Genomic DNA, 20,770 nt, shown 5'->3' on the forward strand with positions numbered 1-20,770 from the left:
TCAATGCTTCTATACCAGTTGCCCATAATTCCCTGCAGATATTAGTGGTTGTGAAGCAAAAATACCCAGTGTTCACTGCTGTCTTTCATGATCCTTAACAGTCAAAACCCCAAAGCGCTAATCCACAGATTTACAAACATTTAAGTCGAATCTCTTTTGCTACTTACTGAATTTTAAAGTACAACTTTAAGTTTTTAAATGACTACTTTATTTTAAATACTTCTAAAATACTGCTCAAATTCATGCTGTGACTTAATTGATATAATCAAACCAGTGTTCAGTTATATTCATTTATATTAGCTTTGCCATTTATTAATGGTGTGAGATGTATTCTTGATCTCATTTAACATTTTATGCTATAGATTTCCAGGTTAGTGATCCCTATTTGCCATGAGCAAAGGCTTTCTGAATTATTCCACTCTATTGCATTTTCTGTAGGTTTTCTTTTAAATGTGCTGTTAGTAGATCATGTTCAAAAGATCCATTCATCAATCATTTTGCTGTTGCATTAGTTCTCCTGCATGCTAGCTTTTCAGGAAAAGGAAAGCTAGAAAGAAGCACTGTTTTTGCTCATTATTCAAAATCCCTATGTAGCCTACTGACAACAAACAGTTAATAGCAATAGCACTTAGACTTATATACCACTTCTCAGTGCTTTACAGCACTCTCTAAGTGGTTTACAGAGTCAGCATATTTTCCCCAACAATCTGTGTCCTCATTTTACCGACCTCAGAAGTTGGAAGGCTAAGTCAATCTTGAGCTGGTCAGAATCAAACTGCTGGCAGTGGACAGAGTTAGCCTGCAATATTGTATTCTAATCATTGTGCCACCAGGGTTCTAATGGGGAAAGCCCTAATGTAGGTATGGAACACAGGCACAGATTTAAGCAGAAGCCTTGAGGCTTTATCCTGACTTAAGACAAGAGTTCAAAGGCAATTTCCTATTTTTTATTGTAGAAAATACCCTTATGATGTTTTGTACAGTTAACTCTGCATGGAGACTAACAGGGAGTGCTCTTACAGTAAATTACCTTCAACCCATAAAATCATGGGTTTACACATGAAACAGATCATCATATAAGAAGAGGCTACCACAGAGAGAATACAGCTTGTCACTCAATTTCACTTCCCATTGTAATATTTTTTGTTCTCCCTAATGAAATTAGTGTCATGATTCTTGTCTTTATGGATACTAACTATTCTATGTATTAAAGCAAATAAAAGTGAAAGCAAGTAAAAACAATAAATTTCTGCTTTGAAGAATATTATCTACTGTGTGATGTATTTACTAAATTCCATTGTCCTCAGTAATAATCTGTAGTTAGGACTGAGAAAATGTGTAGCCTTAACATGATATCATTAAGACCTTAACATAAAAATGCATTGGGCTGATTCTCTGCACAATGATAGCACAGTTCATGTTCATCTTTAGCTTTCTTTTTATATATGATTGATTCACATTTGCTTTTACTCCTGCCTTGAAAGTATACCTAGCAGCAAATTCCATAAAAACAGCAATTTCAAATGTTCCCTTAGATATTAAATCTGCTTTTGTGAATTAAAAAATATATTTCAGAATTCCACACAGTAATGACTCTCTCAGTTTATCTTTTATTCTTTCTCAAATCTGCGATGTTAAGATGCAGTAGCTCTTTAAATTCTGCAATGATGCTGCAATGAATCTGCTCAATTCTCTTTCTCTTTGTGTGTCTCTTTCTGTGTCTGGCCCACCTGATAAAATTTAAAACACTGTGAAATCAGTAATTTCATGGCATCAAAATATATTCTGTTGTTTGCTACTTCTACAAAGTTGAATTTCCAGGGTACTTGTGAGTTAGTTAAGCTTCTTAATAAACCAAGAACTTAATTTTTCTGGGAGTCATTTTATATGACTCAAAAAAGTATTCAACATTCTTGATATATGCCAGTCATCTTTGACCACATAATCACCACAACCACATAATCATTAACTACTCATCCAGAATTCATTTGCTGTAATTAATATAATATCAAACATAATCATACTGAATAATAAGGAACACCTTAGACACTTTTCTTACTCAAAGAAAAGATAATGAACAATACTTCCTTGTCAACAGGATAAAGAAGTTCTCGTGAACAGAAAGGCAAATATGAACATTTCATGACTTGTCAACAAACTTTTATGTTCATGATTACACCTTTAAACATAATTAATTAACTATTAAGATTTCTGCAGTTCACAAAAGAAGTTAAATGTAGAACTTATATTTTTTCTATAGAGAGTGGTTTTTAATATACATACATACATGTCCCAAAGATTTAAAGTGTTCAACATTAAGAAACGTTAGAGATGATAAATGAATACTTCAGAAGTTTGAGAGGAATGAAATTAATTTACAAGCACCCTTGTGTGCCAATGGAAGAGTATTTTGGCTGTGGAAGGTATGTATTCTAATACTGGAATAGGAAGGTATGTATTCTAATACTGGAATTTACATCTGTTACAGAGCAAGATTATTATGGCTCCTTAATAGCATACTTTATATGTTTTCCCTGCAATGCATAATAACATACATGGTATTTTCTTTGTTATATATTCTGGTCATGGTAAAGCTAAAGCAATCTAAAGATACTGATCCTTTTAAGATGCAGTCAACACAGGTGTTGCATTTCTCAGCTGGCGTGAGATGCACATGAAATTTCTGTATATCTTTCATCTTGTCTATTATTTCTTTTGGAGTCTGTCAGGAAAACATCCGCTTGCTCTTTTCCATTTACTCAGGTGCAAATAGAAGTCTTGCTTCCCTCCTAACTGTCAAGGGAAGCAGTCCACACAGTGCTAGCTATTTACACTGGAGTAGCATCACTCAGGAAAAGAACATCCAGATGTGTAAACATGCATAGCATTCACAACAGAAATAGATAAAGGTTGGTATAGGATTGCTTTTCCAATTTTCCTGTGATATTTACTACAGATGTGATGAGGCAAACTCCAGTTCCTGGAGATCCAAATAATAAAAAAAGCTCTTGTAATCCATTGATAAATAATAAGTACACAGGAACTACTATCAAAATTCAGGCAATGGGTTCTTCCTGGTGTTCTACATAATAAAATGAATTTATCTAGTTCAACTACTGTCCTAGTTAATGGGGCTTGTTTGGTAGTAGCATGTACATATTCTTGCGTATAGATTGATTATATAATAGTACAGTTCAATTTGTTATATATTTTAAGATACAAAGTATGAGTATAAATCAGCATAGAATAATTTCTTATGAGATATTTACCATGGTATTAATGAGAAGAAAACAAAAGCAGAGAAAGAAATGAAACCTAATAAAAATAAGAGAGATATAGAATGGAAGTGCAAAAATGTAAAGGAGAGGAGGAGGGAGGGAGGGAAGAGAAAATGTAAAGGAGAGGAGGAGGGAGGGAGGGAAGGAGGGAAGGAAGGAAGGAAGGAAGGAAGGAAGGAAGGAAGGAAGGAAGGAAGGAAGGAAATAAATTTAATTTAGTTTATTTATCTGGCCCTCTAATGATCCTACTGCTACAAAATACCTAGAAAAATTTTGGGTTATACAAACTATATGGAGAAACTAGCATCTGTATCTTCAAGTAAATTTGAATATTTGAATATTTCGTGCAGAAGTTTTTTGGAGGGGGTATGTGGAGAAGTGTAATTCAAATTCTAGCAAGGCACACTGTAAATGAAAGATAAAATCTCTGCAAAATGCTACAAAAGTCAGGTTGATAGCTTGATAATTTTGGAGCAATCCTAACTATACTGTGTAGCATCCTGTTCTCTGGGAAGAGAACAGGGGGAAAAAAATCTGAAGGCAGAAAAACATCAAAAGAGTTGTGATAATGCAACTTTCCTACATGTTGATAGGAAGAGCCAAGTAAATGAAAGTGATTATTATTTAGGCAGATAACAGAATGTGAATACAATGGAATAGAAATCAGTGTGTCAGCATGTTTTGAAAGTACTTATTCAGTCAGGCATCATCATTCTCACCATGTCTATTCTGTCCACGACAGCCGTTTCAGCAGATGAAGAACATACTTCTGTAGCACAGAATTGATTGGTCCTTTATTGCCCAAAGTTGATTGGTCCTTTATTGCCCAAAAGCAAATTCCATCAACAGACTCCTTTTAAAAAATGTTTCGATTTGGCTACCTGTATTAAAAAAAAATCAGGGCTAAATTTGTGACACAAATGTCAAACTATCTGAAGACTTAGTATTTCTAATATAGATTTCTAAACTAAATTACAAAGTTATATCTTGTACAGTGATTATAAAAAAGTGACATAAATAAGAGCTCACTTTTTAATTAATCTTTTTAATCCATTATTTGTCCTGTGTCAGTTTACCAGTTGTCATTCCTTCAGGTTCTATCCCAGATACACCCAACTATTGCAGCTCTCAGCCATCTGGAATGGAAAGCAGCTGATTTGCAGATGTTACTTTCACTGTAAAAATATCCTGTCCAGTCATTGTAGAGATCCACAGACATCAGAAACCATCAATCTAAGCAGGTTCTACCTGCTCCCCATAATAATCACCAGCCTCTAATCCATTGCTGCCTATATTTCACTGTTAAATTATCTGTAAACTTTTATGTGCTCGGGGAATACTACTATCCGTGCAGCCCTAGATTTCCTTAGTGAGTGTTCCTGATTCAGTTTAACTTCATTCTGGCTCAATTCCATTCAACTTTTAACTTTCTATTAATATTCCATGTTCATTCTTACATGCATTTTAATCTCATTCACTCATGATATACTGCACAGAATAGAATTGATTTCGGAATGTAAGTAAATGACATATTGAGACTTACTGATATTTGAAAAAGAGGGATTTAAGATAAAGACAAGAGAACAACTAGTAAATGAAGTATTTGCTTGTGATTGGTTTAATGATTATAGAATTTTTGAGTAAAATAATGTTATAATACTTTTTAAATTTGTGATAGTTTAATTTAAAAATACAGATGTGCATACTGTTACTGCTTCATTCAAGAAATGAAGGAATGGAAGCTTGACGGTAAAGCAATAACTCTTTATTAACAACTAACAGGCAAAAGGAACAAACGAACAGGAAGTAAAAAGGCAGTATTACCGAAAGTAACTTTCTCTCACAGCTGCTATTTATATAGCAGCAGTCAACTATTGGCCAATGACGGCTGCTCATTTCTCCCGCTGGCTAAGGGGAAACATCACAGCCAATAGGCAACGATTCTCTGTTGCCAAAAAGAAGCGTGGCTGCATACGCTGCAGTTACCTTATGGAATTTCACAGGATTAAAATCACCTTTTGGAAAGAGACATGCATTCTTCACCTACCCCACCTATCTATAGAAGTGTATGAAATTGCATCATAATTTATCCCTGTCATCTTGAAAGCTGCTAATGAAGTGAAATGGAAATAGGGGAAGGACGAAAATGTAATGGGTTTGATGTCACCAATAAATCTGTATTTTGCTAAAGGATTGGTAGCTGGCAAGCTCGACCTGAAATTGCTATTTTTAACAGTCTTCTTTTGTTTCTTATTTTATATTGTTCCCACATATGGCAGTGGGATTTTAGCGGTTGAAATAAGATCAGTGTTAAAGCAAAAAAGAAAGTCTTCTATATCTTATCACTGGTACTCTCTTCTGTTAGAGTCATATCTGAGAAAATTAGTTGTCTATTGGTTTCCTGAATGGAACTTTTTGTCCAAGAAATAATCAAACTGATGGGAGCCACAGTTAAAGAATATGTTTGCTTCAGTCTATGTCACTGTTCTGATGTGTACATGAAAGAAGCTGTCAAACTCCCAGCACAAAGGATTATTAAATGGATGCAACTTTCTTCTGAGCTTGTAATATACCACAGAAATAGAGGGAATGGCTTTCCAGATGAAACAGAAAACTGACAGCCTCAGGTTTTGGCAGAGTTCATGAAAGGTAGTTTTTTCTTAAAAAATAAATAAATTATCAAGATATATACTAACATCAGCCTCTAAGTTTTCCTGAATAAGTTGGAAAGTTTATTCATAAGTGAATTTAAGTGTAGAATGTACTAAAGGAAATACTTAATGTTTTTCAATACAATTTTTAACTATCACCAATTAGTTATATTTCCTTCTACAAACAGAATATTTCTCATGACATTCTATACTATGTATGTCAGTTTAGCCAGCTAAATAATTATATTTCTACTCAGTTATCTTTTAATGTCTTGGATGTAGAGTTGGCTTTATTTCCATGACTTTATGTTTAACAATTAGAAAACTTTATTGTTTTCTGTCTTTAAATAATAACTTTTCATCAAAGAACTCTAAGTATGTGAGTTCTGATTCTTAAATCCCCATTTAATCCAAGGGACAAAAAAAGAGTTGTGATATAAAATATTAGGTTTTCCTTAAATTAGATTTAATCAGAGATGGATTAATATGGACCATAATTCAATTTAATACGTTTGCTTTTTGCTGTATCATTATTATTTTTATTTATTTATTTATTTTTATTTATTTATTTGTCAAACACAACAGTATATATAAGTATAAGTGTGAAATAACCATACGAATTGGATACAATCAAAGGAAACATTAGGACAAGAACGGTAGGCTCGCTGGTGCTCTTATGCACGCCCCTTACAGACCTCTCAGGAATGGGGTGAGGTGAATAGTAGATAGTCTTTGGTTAAACTTTTGGGGATTTTGGGAAGAGACCACAGAGTCAGGTAGTCCATTCCAGGCATTAACAACTCTGTTACTGAAGTCATATTTTCTACAATCAAGATTGGAGCGGTTCACATTAAGTTTAAATCTATTGTGTGCTCGTGTATTGTTTTGGTTGAAGCTGAAGTAGTCTTCGACAGGAAGAACATTGCAGCAGATGATTTTATGAGTTATATTCAGGTCATGCTGAAGGTGGCGGAGTTCTAAATAATCTAAACCCAGGATTTTAAGACTGGTGGCATAGTATTTTGTTGTGAACAGAGGAGTGGAGGACTCTTCTTGTAAAATATTTCTGGACACACTCAATTGTATTAATGTTCAAAATGAGGTGTGGGTTCCAGACAGGTGACCTGTATTCTAGAATTGGTCTAGCAAATGTTTTGTATTCTCTGGTTAGTAGTGTAATCTTTCTGGAGAAGAAGCTACGCAAGATTAAGTTTACAACTCTTAAAGCCTTTTTGGCAATGTAGTTGCAGTGGGCTTTGGCACTTAGATCGTTTGATATGAAAACTCCAAGGTCTTTAATGGGGTGTGGGTCATCTACAAAGTAATGTCCATCAAGCTTGTATTTGGTGTTCTGATTCTTTTTTCCAATATGTAAGACAGAGCATTTGCTGGTTGAGATTTGGATTTGCCAAATTTTTGACCATTCTGACACAAAGACAAGGTCTTTTTGAAGGGTAGCAGCATTATTGGTAGTGTTAAATAGTTTAACATCATCGGCGAAAAGAACACAGTTACTTATAATATGGTCACAGAGGTTGTTAATGTATAATATGAAGAGTGTTGATCCTAGAACACTGCCTTTGGGGATGCCGCTATTAACAGGAGCAGGATTTTATAGGGCACTGCCTATTTTGACCATTTGTTCCAGTTTGACAGGAACACAGTTATCCAATTATGGAGGGGTCCGTAGATGCTGTACAATTTTAGTTTTAGAAGAAGTTTGTCATGTACCACTGAGGCAAAAGCTTTACAGAAGTCTATGTAAATTGCATCTATTACTTTGCCCTGATCAAGATTTGTAGTCCATATGTTTTTGCAGTGAAGAAGTTGTAAATTACAGGATAATTTTTTCCTGAAACCAAATTGTTTATTAGAGAGTAGGTTGTTTGTTTCAAGGTGGAGGATGATGGATTGGTTGATGATTGAATCCATTACTTTGTAGGTGACGCAGCATAAAGAAATTGGTCTGTAATTTTCAAGTAGGCTGGGGTCTCCTTTTTTGAAGAAAGGGATGACCATGGCTAGTGATCATAGATTGGGAAGGGAGCTGGTCCTAAAAGAGTTTTCAAAGATTATGCTTAGCTGTTTTGCTATAACAGTGGAAAGCTTTTTTAAGAAGTATGCACATAGACCATCTGGTCCAATAGATAGAGATGGCTTCAGTTTGTGAAGGGCCTTTTCAACATTATCTTCTGTGAAATCTATTTGTGTTAGATCGTTGTAATCATTGTTCGTACGACTGGGGAATGTTGGGTATGAGCCATTACTGTTAACAAAGACTGAGCCAAAGAATGTGTTAAAGTGGTTTGCTTTAACTGTTTCATCATTACATTCTTTACTGTTAGATCCTTTTAGGGGTGGGATGGATCTCGAGTCTTTAAGTTTTTGTTTACAAAATTATAGAAAGTACGATTGGATTTTGTGCGCAGAATGTCTTCTTGTTTGATATGGTAATTGGTGCATTCAGTTTTTATTTGGTGGCATATATTTTTGTAGCGGTTTTTAAAGTTGGCTACATAGCCAGTTTTGTTTTTTCGCCAGAGGGATTTTATTTTAAATTGGAGTTTTTTTTTATTGAAATGGGTAGTTTGTTTTTCCTGATTTTGGTGCTGGTTTGTGGTACGTATAGTTTAATGACTCTATTGACTTTAAGTAGTAAAACGTAGTGGTCTTCAGCAGTGATACAGTTAGAGAATAGAATTTGCCAGTCAAGAGATTAGAGGTCGGATCATAGTTGGCTTTTTTGAAATTGTAGCTTGGAATACCATCATTATGGAGATTATTGTATATTGTATATTGTATATTGAGACAAAAGTCTATCATGCTGTGGTCACTGTTGGAAAAGGGTTCTTTTATTTGTAGTCAATAAATTGAATTTGTATTGTTCCAGAAGATGAGGTCAAGGCAGTTGCTGAGTTTTGTATTATTAGTTACTAGTTGATCAAGACCTAGATTTCTTACAGCATCGTACAGGATTGTATGGATGGGTTCAATTGTACATTCATTTGTTATCCAATTAATAAGAGGTAGGTTGAGGTCACCCAGGAAGATGAGAGGATAAGGGCAAAAGGCAGCCCATGTTAGTAGTGTGGTTAACATGTTCGCATGTGCAATGTCGTAGTCGGGGGCTCTGTAGCATAGCAAGAAGCAAAGTTCACAGACAATAGTTTCTGGAAGAGCGAGTTTATGTGCAACTTGAATATTTTTTAGATTCAGTGACTTTTTGTAAAAGATAGCCACTCCACCTCCTCTACGGGTTTCAAGATCAGACCGGAAAACATGATATTCTCTGTCTGAAATGATGGAGTTTGGGAGGGATGAGTTCAGCCATGTTTCGCATACAAATATAATGTTGAATGTACCAGTATTTAACAAGAGGAGAAATTCAGGCATTTTGTTTACAGTGCTTCTTGCATTTATCAATTTGCATTTAAGTCCTGTAGTGGCTGGTATAGAGGAGATAAGGGGCTTGCATACCTAGTTTTGGATGACAGCTGGTTGAAAGTTCTGTACGATGGATGGTTGGATGTTTTGGGTGATGGGGGGGGGTTGGGTATTGGGCAATTGATTGTAGGTTTTTCTTTTAATGCAGTCAGCATGGTAGTCAATGTATAAGTTGGATTCACCTTCGTCTTGCCGTCGTTTGAGTTCTGTTTGGAGTTTGCGGGAGCATATCCATTGCAGAAATGATAGATCAGGCCTTGATCTAAGTTTGCTATGGATGGGGTTGGTTCTGGCAATTGAGTTTATAGTATAAATGAATTTTCGTTTGCTGGTCTCATTTATACAGATGACTCTACAGAATCTAGGCGCCACTGAGTCATCACTGTTTTTGTATTCTGATCCATCTCTGGAGACTTTGATTATTTCATCAGGAGAGATGGTGGCTGAATTATAATTTTTAATGATGTTATGAACTTCTGTGATATCTAGTTCACTGGTGTTATAATAATAATATAGCATTTTGACGTTTTTGTTCTCTCTCGATGGTATCTTTTACTAGTATGGCTATGTTATTTGGTTGGTTGGCAGATATTTGTGGTTTAGGTTGTGAATTAGGTAGTGTTTGTTGGAGTGGGAAAAGATTTTGATCTGCTGAGTTTTCATTTTTTTGTGTTGTAATTTTTTTTTCAAGATTTGTGAAACGTGGTTCAAAACATGCTAGTATTCTTTTTTCTAAGCTTGCTTCAATGGAGTCAATGATAGTTTGTTGTGACTTTATAGTTGTTTCCAAGGTATGGACCCTATCAGACATGGCAATTACGTGGTCAAATTTTGGGAAACAAGATGAACATATGTGGATAAATGTAGGATCTGATTGTAGGACATTGGCTATTGTTTTGTTTATTTTCAAGCAGGTGTGGTGGGCATAATTGGTACATAATCGTCATTTCTTGGATTCATCACATTCATCTATGGATTCGTTACATTTATAGCATATTCTGGAGTCATTTGGGCCATTGTTTGTAGTGAAAACTTTTGTTTGAGGGTGTTTGGCAGATCTGTTGGAGTTTTTGCCTGGCATGGTCAATGTTCCATAAGTATTTTACAAAATTAATTAGTCAATATCAATAGTGAAATAGTAACTAGCAAGTAATTAATCAGATAACAAATTAATGACAATAATAAATCAATTAATATAGAATAGTAAATAATGTCAATTAACTATTGAGTTAATAATTAATTAATTAGATTATTGGATATTCAGTTATTCAGTGCTAATTAATTAAAGACTCATGATATTTGTAATTATAATTATATTATAATTATTTATAATTATTTAATTATTGTAATTGTAATTATGTTCTCATTGTAGTTGCTCCTTATTTAAGTAAGGACTTTGGACTAATTGTTCTCTTCCATTCCCAACATATCTCACAGGCATGCTGTGGATAAATGGAAGAAGGCAATTCCAGAGGTCCTAAACGAAGGGCAAGATATGCATGTAACCAATACATTTTTGTTACTGTTTTGAAGTACAAAAATGTCAGTATATGGATGGACACATTTGGAATTCTTAAAGTATTATTACAGGTGTTCTCATAAAATGAATATTATGCTAGTTTCCATTTTCAGAATATGGACATATTTGCCATTTTTATTCTTTTCTTTTCTTTTTCCCCTCACCTCCCTCTTTTTTCCCTTTTTGGTGGGCATTCTTTTATACAAGTCACTGGGTTTCTAACTTCCACCATTTTTATTTCAAAGAATGCTTTTTACACTACATAAGTCTTAGAGGGAAAATATTTTGCTTCATGCCAATTTCTCATTCACTTTTTAAAAATATAAACTAAGAATGAAAATGAAGTAGAGAAGGAAGCCGAGCATGCACCAAAGAAATTCATGTGCAGTGCATTTCGATGTCTCAGTTAATCTCATAAACTTCTCTATCCTGTATTGAAGTCATATATTTTAGTACAACTTTTTATTCATTTATTCAAGATGTGGCTTGTATTAAAGGCAAACATTTTCTATTTTAGGAGAAAAGTCATAACCTCCTTATGTCACATCTCCTTAGTTAATACTAATGCCTGTTGGTTAATTACATTTTTACCCAGTACCAAACAATAATAAGAGATCATAGTAATTTATCAAAAAAGCTGGTGCAGAAAGGAAAAGAGTTGCAACAAGAGAAATATGTAGGTGAAAAAATTGTAGATTTTGATTTTAACTGAATACCAACAGAAGAATATTTCAAAAGACAAATGTAGGCTTGCCCTTTTAAATTTTAAACTGTATGATACAGTCAGTTGCTTGTCATGGATAATGAAATGGATAATATTCCTCAACAGCAGAATGTCAGTACTGGAAATTGGCCTAGCTAATTATCTTCAAAGATATTTATGTTACAGGGACAAAAAGAAAAATAAAAGTTTAAAAGGCATATTATTAAACCAAGTTTGATAAAAAGCATGGAATTCTATGATGAAAATAATAAATAATATCATTACTCAGTCTCGGTTAAAACTTTAAAATTTAAGGGATATTAATATACAAATTAGATCCCTATCCTTTATAAACAATGCCTTACATTCTACCAATGTAAAAATGTATTGTTTTTAAATATTCTGGAATTTATTGTTGCTTTTAAGGTATTAGTGTAACTGCCAGGAGTTCCTCATAGGCAGTGTATGAATAATGAGAGAGACTCTCTCTCATTTGGTTCTGCTTCTCAAAACTATGATAAAGTCAAAGACTGCTTGCTTAGAAGCCACTTCTGCCAGAATGGAGCAGCCATCTTTTACAAAAAGTCACTCGCTCTTCCAGAAACTATCATCTGCCAACTGTCCTTTAACATCACACTTCGCTTCTTACTATGCTAAAGAGCCTCCAACTATGACATCACACATGCGAACAAGTTAACCACACTGCTAACATGGACTGCCTCTTGCCCTTATCCTCTCATCTTTCTGGGTGACCTCAACCTACCTCTTCTTAATTGGAAAACAAATGAATGTAGAACTGAACCCATCCATACGACCAGTGGTGGAATTCAAATTTTTTAACAACCGGTTCTGTAGGCGTGGCTTATTTTGGGGTGTGGCTTGGTGGTCATGTGACTGGGTGGGCGTGGCTAGCTGCTCATGTGAATGGGTGGCCCTGGCTATGGGCATAGAAACTACTCAGAGGACTAAAACAAGTCATTTCTGACCGGTCCTCACATTTATGACCATCCTCACATTAATGCCCATTGCAGCATTTTTAACAACCATGTCACTCATTTCACAACTGCTTCTCTTCACCATGGTTACAAGATAGGGTGCAAAATGTAAAATGTGAGGACAGTTGTAGGTGTGAGGACTGGTCAAAAGTGTGAGGACAGGTCAAAAATAACTTTTTCAGCCCTCTGAGTAGTCCCTATGCACAAAATGCTGCAACAGGGATAAATGATGACCGGTCATAAGTGTGAGGACTGGTCAAAAGTGTGAGAACCTGTCAGAAAACACTTTTTTCAGCCATCTGGGTAGTCCCTATGCACATAGGGATTACCCAGAGGACTGGAAAAAGTAATTTCTGACAGGTTCTCACACTTTTGATCAGTCCTCACACTTATGACTGGTCATCATTTATCCCTGTTGCAGCATTTTTAATAACCATGTCACTCATGTCACAACTGTGGTGCTTCATGTGACCGGGTTGGCATTTCCAGGTGGTCATGTGACATAGCTTCTTTGCTCTAATGACTGTTTGCTGCAATGTTCGTAAGTGTGAAAAACGGTCATAAGTCACTTTTTCAGTGCCATGCTTGTTAAACCAATTACCAGAACAAATCCATTCTCCCTCCCTCTTTCTCTCCATCTCTTTCTCCCCCTTTCTCTCTTTCTCTCCTTAATCTTTCTCCCTCCTTCTCTCCCTCTTTCTCCCCCCTTTCTCTCAATCTTTCTCTCCTTAATCTCTCTTTCTCCCTCCTTCTTTTCTCCCCCCCTTCTCTTCTTCATTTTTCTCCCCGTTCTAACCTTCATCTTTCTTTCTTTCCTTCATCTTTCTTTCCATCTTTCTCTCCTTAATCTCTTTCTCCCTCCCTCTCTTTCCCTCCATCTTTCTCCCCCCTTTCTCTCCTTCATCTTTCTCCCCTTCTCTCCTTCATCTCTCTTTCTCTCCATCTTTCTCTCCTTAATCTCTCCTTCTCCCTCCCTCTCTTTCTCTCCATTTTTCTCCCTCCCTTTCTCTTCTTCATCTTTCTCCCCTTCTATCATTCATCTCTCTTTCTCTCCTTCATCATTTTCTGCCCCCTCTTTCTCTCCATCACTCTTTCTCCAGATGGGGTAGGGTAGGCTAGTGCTGCGTGGGTGGGAGGCAGCCGCAGGACAGTCCTGCTGGGTGGGCGGCAGGCCGAGGCGATTGACACATGCTTTGCTGCCCACCCGATCCAAGCTCCTCACTGGCCACGTGGCCAGCGAGGTGCTTTAATCACTGGCTAGAGAGACGTTTGGATGCAGGCAGGCTTTGGTCGGTGGCAGCGTGGCGCTTGGCTCGCGTGGGCAACGAGGTGAATGGATCGGGTGGGCAGCGGCTTGTGGCTGCTGCCTACCCGATCCATTCACCTCGCTGCCCACCCGAGCCAAGCGCCATGCTGCCACTGACCAAAGCATTTGAAAAAAGAATCAGAACACAAAATACAAGCTAAGTGGACATGACCTTGTAGATGACCCTCACTCTGTCAAAGACCTTGGAATTCTCATATCAAATGATCTAAGTGCCAAAGCCCACTGCAATTACATCGCCAAAAAGGCTTTAAGAGTTGTAAATCTAATCTTGCGTAACTTCTTCTCCAGAAAGATTACACTACTAACCAGAGCATACAAAACATTTGCTAGACCAATTCTCGATTACAGGTCGCCTGTCTGGAACCCACACTTCACTTCGGACATTAATTCAATTGAGTGTGTCCAGAAATATTTCACAAGAAGAGCCTTCCACTCCTGTGATCGCAACAAAATACCTTATGCCACCAGATTTGAAATTCTGGGTTTAGAAAATTTAGAACTTTGGCATGACCTGAACATAACTTATATAATCATCTGCTACAATGTCCGTCCTGTCGAAGACTACTTCAGCTTCAACCACAACAATACACGAGTACACAATAGATTCAAATTTAAGGTGAATCGCTCCAATCTTGATTGTAAAAAATATGACTTCAGTAAGAGAGTTGTTAATGCCTGGAATGCACTACCTGACTCCGTGGTCTCATCCCAAAATCCCCAAAAATTTAACCTAAGACTGTCTACTGTTGACCTTACTCCATTCCTAAGAGGTCTGTAAGGGGCGTGCATAAGAGCACCAGTGTACCTACCGTTCCTGTCCTAATGTTTCCTTTGGTTGTATTCATTTTGTTTGTTTATTTCATGCTTATACTTATATATATTGTTCAGTATGTGTTTGACAAAATAAATAAATAAAAATAAATAATATAGCGAATTGCAATGATCTATGTTACCACAGTGACCTTTTTAATTAATAATGTAATAATTATATAGCTGAAGCCTAGGTGAAATAATCATTGCATTAAAAGTAAATACTTTCATTTTTTTTAAAAAAAAACAAGTTTTCCCAATAAGCCAAATTTTTAATATATATATATAGGGTTTAATTTTATAACTGACATATTTTGGGTATATCACTATTTGATATATGTGAGGTATAAAGGAATGGGAAGATGAAATATTGTTTAACCTTTGGAGGATAGAAAAATTTATGGAGGTAATGTTGGTATCTGGTTAAATAGAATTTAATTGTTATAATTGATATATTTTGGATATAAGTTATAATTTTAATAATGTTATCTGACAGATGTAAGGTAAATTGAAGAAATATTAATATTAGCAATGTTATTTGATTTATGTAAGTGATATTAAAGATATGAGAAGATAGAATATTGTTTATTTTTGGAGATTGGATAAAATTTAAGAATTTAAGCTGGAAATATGAATTATATTTGGGACACTGTTTAAGGAAGAAAGGTATATTATAGAAGAATTTCTGATGAATACTGGAAGATGGAATATCGTTTTGGTCTTGATCGATGAAGATTGGATATATATTTGGTCTTAATTGATGAAGATATTTTATTGATGAACTGGAAATACTAATTTAATTGGAAGATTCTGAAGATTTTAGGAGTGGAATGGACTGATATATAATGGACTGGAAGAAGAATGTACTTTTTTGTTTCTGGAAGGGGAGTTAAGGTTTTAGAGAGAGGAGTGACTATGGATTTGACTTATGTTGTATTTTAATTTATGATTGTTAATTTTATACCCTGTACTTTGTTCTGGGAAGTCTCGGGGTGGGAGGGGGGGGGGGGGGAGATGAAGGATCAATGTAAAGGAATGATTGAAGATATGTAATTAAGAAATAGAAATAATTTGAAATGACAGCGGGCTGCTCAGCTGCCATTTCAGAAGGAATGGAGAGGAGAGGAGGGAGTGAAGGAAGAAAGTAGGTAGGAAAGAGGAGAGGATGTAGAAAAGCGAAGGAGAGGAAGAAGAAAGGGAAAGAGAGAGGTTAGAAAGGGTGGAAGAGAAGAGTAGGGAAAGAGGAGAGGACGTAGAAAAGCGAAGGAGAGGAAGGATGAAGAAAGTAGAAGAAAGTAGAGAAGGGAGGAGGAAAGGTTTGTTAAGGAAGGAAGTGGTAGCTGGGCAGGTCCGAATAAGTAACAAATGAAAGTTAATGATTAATGTTGAATAAGAGACTGTATATTGAATAGGTTGTTGGAAAATGAAAATAAAACTTTTTACCAAAAAAAAAAAAAAACAATACACGAGTACACAATAGATTCAAATTTAAGGTGAACCGCTCCAATCTTGATTGTAAAAAATATGACTTCAGTAACAGAGTTGTTAATGCCTGGAATGCACTACCTGACTCCGTGGTCTCATCCCAAAATCCCCAAAACTTTAACCTAAGACTGTCTACTGTTGACCTTACTCCATTCCTAAGAGGTCTGTAAGGGGCATGATTAAGAGCACCAGTGTATCTACCGTTCCTGTCCTAATGTTTCCTTTGGTTGTATTCATTTTGTTTGTTTATTTCATGCTTATACTTATATATATTGTTCAGTATGTGTTTGACAAAATAAATAAATAAAAATAAATAATATAGGGAATTGCAATGATCTATGTTACCACAGTGACCTTTTTAATTAATAATGTAATAATTATATAGCTGAAGCCTAGGTGAAATAATCATTGCATTAAAAGTAAATACTTCCATTTTTTTTTAAAAAAAACAAGTTTTCCCAATAAGCCAAATATACACATAGTTCATTTCTGTGGTTACTAACGATGTAAGGTTATATTTATATTTTCCTGTTGGTCTACCAATTTCAAGGTCAATAAAGTCTATGAATGTACCATCTGTTGGGAGTTCAGAATACAGCTACATTACAGCAGACTAAAAAATAAACAAGGAGGAAGATATTCTCTCCTTCATATATTAACTTTTCATTCACCACAGTATTGCTACAGACATTCTGCTGTAGCAGCACTTGCCCTATGGAACAGCAAAGATTTGGATGGTCCCGACCCTGTTAGCCTTTCAAATGATATTGAAGACCTGGTTGTTTCTTCACACCTTGGTTCAGGAAGTTAGATAACTTCTCCTGCTCCTTACCTATTTTTGGTTATTGGTGTCATTACTTTATCTTTGGGCACTGGGGGTTATATTCTGTGATTCATGTTTTAATCCATGTACAACATCCAAGGCCACTATTTTGATACAGGTGACCATATAAATAATTTAAATAAATAAATAAATTCTACCAATACCCAAAAAGCTTTTATTACAGAAGGAAATGCAGAATTATTATTCTGAAGACTATCTTCTGAGTTAAGGAACATAAGATTACATTCATAGACAGGAAATGCCATTCAGGAAAAGCCAATCTTTCAAATGAAATGGTCTTAACAGAACCATAAAATGTTTTAAAGTTCAGCATTTTGAACAAAGGCCTAAACAAGAAAGATTTGTTTTTGTTTTCTAAAAGGACTCAATCTGATTGGTTGCTGTGGTGAAAAATAAATCATAAAAAAAAAATTGCATCTCTGTTGAAGAGACAGTTGGCCAAATGACTTGAATCTTGCCAATTCGTCTATTTCACCATCATCTCCTGGTCAGTTGGAAAGAATTATGTAACTTGTGTATGAAGAAGATGTTATATAAATAAAATGTACACTTAGCTTTTAGGTGCCTTAGCAAATACTGATATTACTTTTATTACATGGTAAATGCTAGTGGAGAACCATCCCAAGTTCAGCTTCATCCAGAGCGACTCCGTTTTGCCTTGTCAAGTTTTTCCCCATGTTGCCATAAATAAAACAATATATGTGATGCAGGGAGGCGATGGGAGGGAATGTCCTTGTTGAAAAAAACCATTTGTGGTTTCTATAAGAAAGACAAGGGTTCAGAGGAAGATTTATCTTTTTTCTAAAAGTTGAAGCTTATTGATGTACGAATGATTTATAAATTCTGCAATCTTGTGATTATTCTTGAAAATCGATATTGAAACTATATGCAAAATCATGCGTAATGCCTCTATCCCATTGAAAACTTTTTTAAACAAGTTTTTATTGACTTTTTAATTTCCACCCCTACACACATACACGGTTTATGAACAGAGTATTGGCCATATCATGTCTTATACCAGGGGTCTCCAACCTTGGTCCCTTTAAGACTTGTGGACTTCAACTCCCAGAGTCCCTCCGCCAGCAAAGCTCTGGGAGTTGAAGACCACAAGTCTTAAAGGGACCAAGGTTGGAGACTCCTGTCTTATACAATTCAATATATTCAAATATATTTTACTTAGTTATAATTTTTGCCAAAATATTCTTGTTTCATAATTTTTATTCATATCCTAATATTTCCTTGCTCATTTTATTAAGTCACATTTTTTTTCACCCTCAAGTTCTAATTTCTCCATTTTTACTGGTATGCATTCTCTCTCATTCTTTTTTTTAACTGTTTCAATTTTTATCATAATATATTCAAATATATTCGGGGTTGCCTTTCTTCCATTTCATCTTTTCCTTTTCATAGCAATCCTTTCTTCTTCTCATTCCTCTTCCTCCCTTCTTTCATCCTACCTACTTTCGTCTCTCCTCTCCTGTTCCTGCTCTGCTTCCCCTATCCCATTGAAAACTTGTGCTTACTTTGGGGAGATATTCCACTTGTACCTTTCATCTGTGCAGAATAAAGATTTGCAATCTTTACTCTCAGGGTGTTGATTGGCTTATCAAGTACCAAGGAGCTGATTTTAGGCAGACCACAAACAGGGATCTGAAGTACCTGAACTCCCCAAATTTAAAACACTTAATGGAATACGAATGAAATAGCCATGAAAACTTTTGAAGGCTTCAGCAAAACTGGTATGGGAAAGGAGGTCGCCTTATCATAGAATAGAAAGAAAGGTAGAGCAAAACAAGAGGTCTGCCTTAGCTACCTTATTCCTAATACAAAGTTGGAGCTATTCTGGCCTCATTAATTATTTACGCAACTTCTCTGCCTCCCGATTAACCCTTGCCAGTTCAGGGTCTTGGTCAACTTGCCTGGGAACTCATTGATCAATGTTTTAGGATATTTTAAAAAATGTTTCTGATCTTCACTCTTTTGCTCCATGCCATAGTGGATCACTATTTCTTCCATGATTGCAGTTTCCACTGGACTGGGAAGTGCACCCAGTACGCTCATGTAGCAGGATCTTTCTAACTTGGCCCTACAGGTATGACTTGGTTTTAAGCTGTTACGTTCTTTCAATATTCTAGCATGCTTATAAAATAAAGTCAATAAAATATTTGTCAGTCCATGAAAATATTTCAATTTACAACTGATATTTACTTACTTTAAAATAATATCCTTTTGCTTGAGTAGGTGACAGCACTTAGCTGACCTTGCCTGTACTGAGATACGCAGATTTATAGGAAATCCCAAAACAGTTGGCTAGATGGGAGAATATACACAAAGGCACACGCACGCACGCACGCACGCATACACACACACACACACACACACACACACACACACACACACACAGCTGTGATAAATATAAGTGATCTATAAAGATCTATCTATCTATCTATCTATCTATCTATCTATCTATCTATCTATCTATCTATCTATCTATCTATCTATCTATCTATCTGGATAGATAAAGCAATGGCAAATCATTATCACAAGTTAAAGGCATAGTCACAATGAGTTAAATTTGCTAAATGGATATGCACACAGACAGAAACATATACAAAAGCCTAAATACAAATAAACTTTACACAGTTTTGGTTACTGTGGTTAGGAAAATTGAATGAGCTAATACAATTACCAGATCAACTTGAAAAATAATTTACCACTTAAAACCACCTTAAAATTACTGACATATACCTCTAAATAAGTAGTTATAGATTCTTACCTGGTAGTATTGAAAGGGCTCTGGCATTTCAATAAATTCTATGAATATACCTTTGGCAATGTAAACTTCCTGAAAGGTCATCCATGAATATAAGGTGTTAAATCTATGGAAGAGAAAAATGAAAAGCCATTCCAGTATTCTACTGAGAAAATCAAATGGATACTCATCAAATGGATCAAATGATACTAGAAAATAAGCCATTAGGTAAGAATTTATTCTTTAGGTAACATTCTATTGAGAGCCAATTTTGTGTAATAGTTAAGGCACCAGACTTGAAACCAGACAACTGGGTTACAATCCTGCCTTAGGCCCAAAACCAGTTGGATAATCTTGAGCCAGTCACTTTCTCTCAGCTCTAGGAAAGAGTCAATATCCATGGAAAAATATTTCTAAAAAATATTTCCAAGAAAACTGCAGGAACATGTCCAGGCAGTGTCTGAGCATCGGACATGACTGAATGAAGGGGGAAAAAAGAATGCATTAATTTATTGTGGAAGAGCAAAAGGCAAAAGCGAGTATCAGTGATCCTTATGATGGGTTTGGATTGAAGCCAAAAGGGTTTTCGGCTATTTATGTGCTCAGAAGAAAAAGAAAAAATCAGTCTTTCAAAGATATATACTGTTGGCACATGGACCATGAACCAAAATAAACTTAATGCTTTCAAAGTGGAAATGTCAAGACTGAATATTGACATTCTGGAAATTAGTGAACTGAAATGGACTGGAATGACCACATCAGAGGAACAGCACATCTTCTCCAGTGAATTGTGTAAGAAATGGAGTTGGAATAAAGAAAAACAATTGTCTCAGTTCATGAGAGATTGTGAGAAAGCAGGCATGAGGTGTTTGAAGATTTATTTCAGAAGAAGTAACTCAGTTCAGATGTCAGAGAACTGGGGAAAAGCACTTCAAAGAGATTCTTTCTTAATAACTGACAAT

Source organism: Ahaetulla prasina, chromosome 8, assembly GCF_028640845.1.
Source record: "Ahaetulla prasina isolate Xishuangbanna chromosome 8, ASM2864084v1, whole genome shotgun sequence".
Taxonomy (NCBI): Eukaryota; Metazoa; Chordata; class Lepidosauria; order Squamata; family Colubridae; genus Ahaetulla; species Ahaetulla prasina.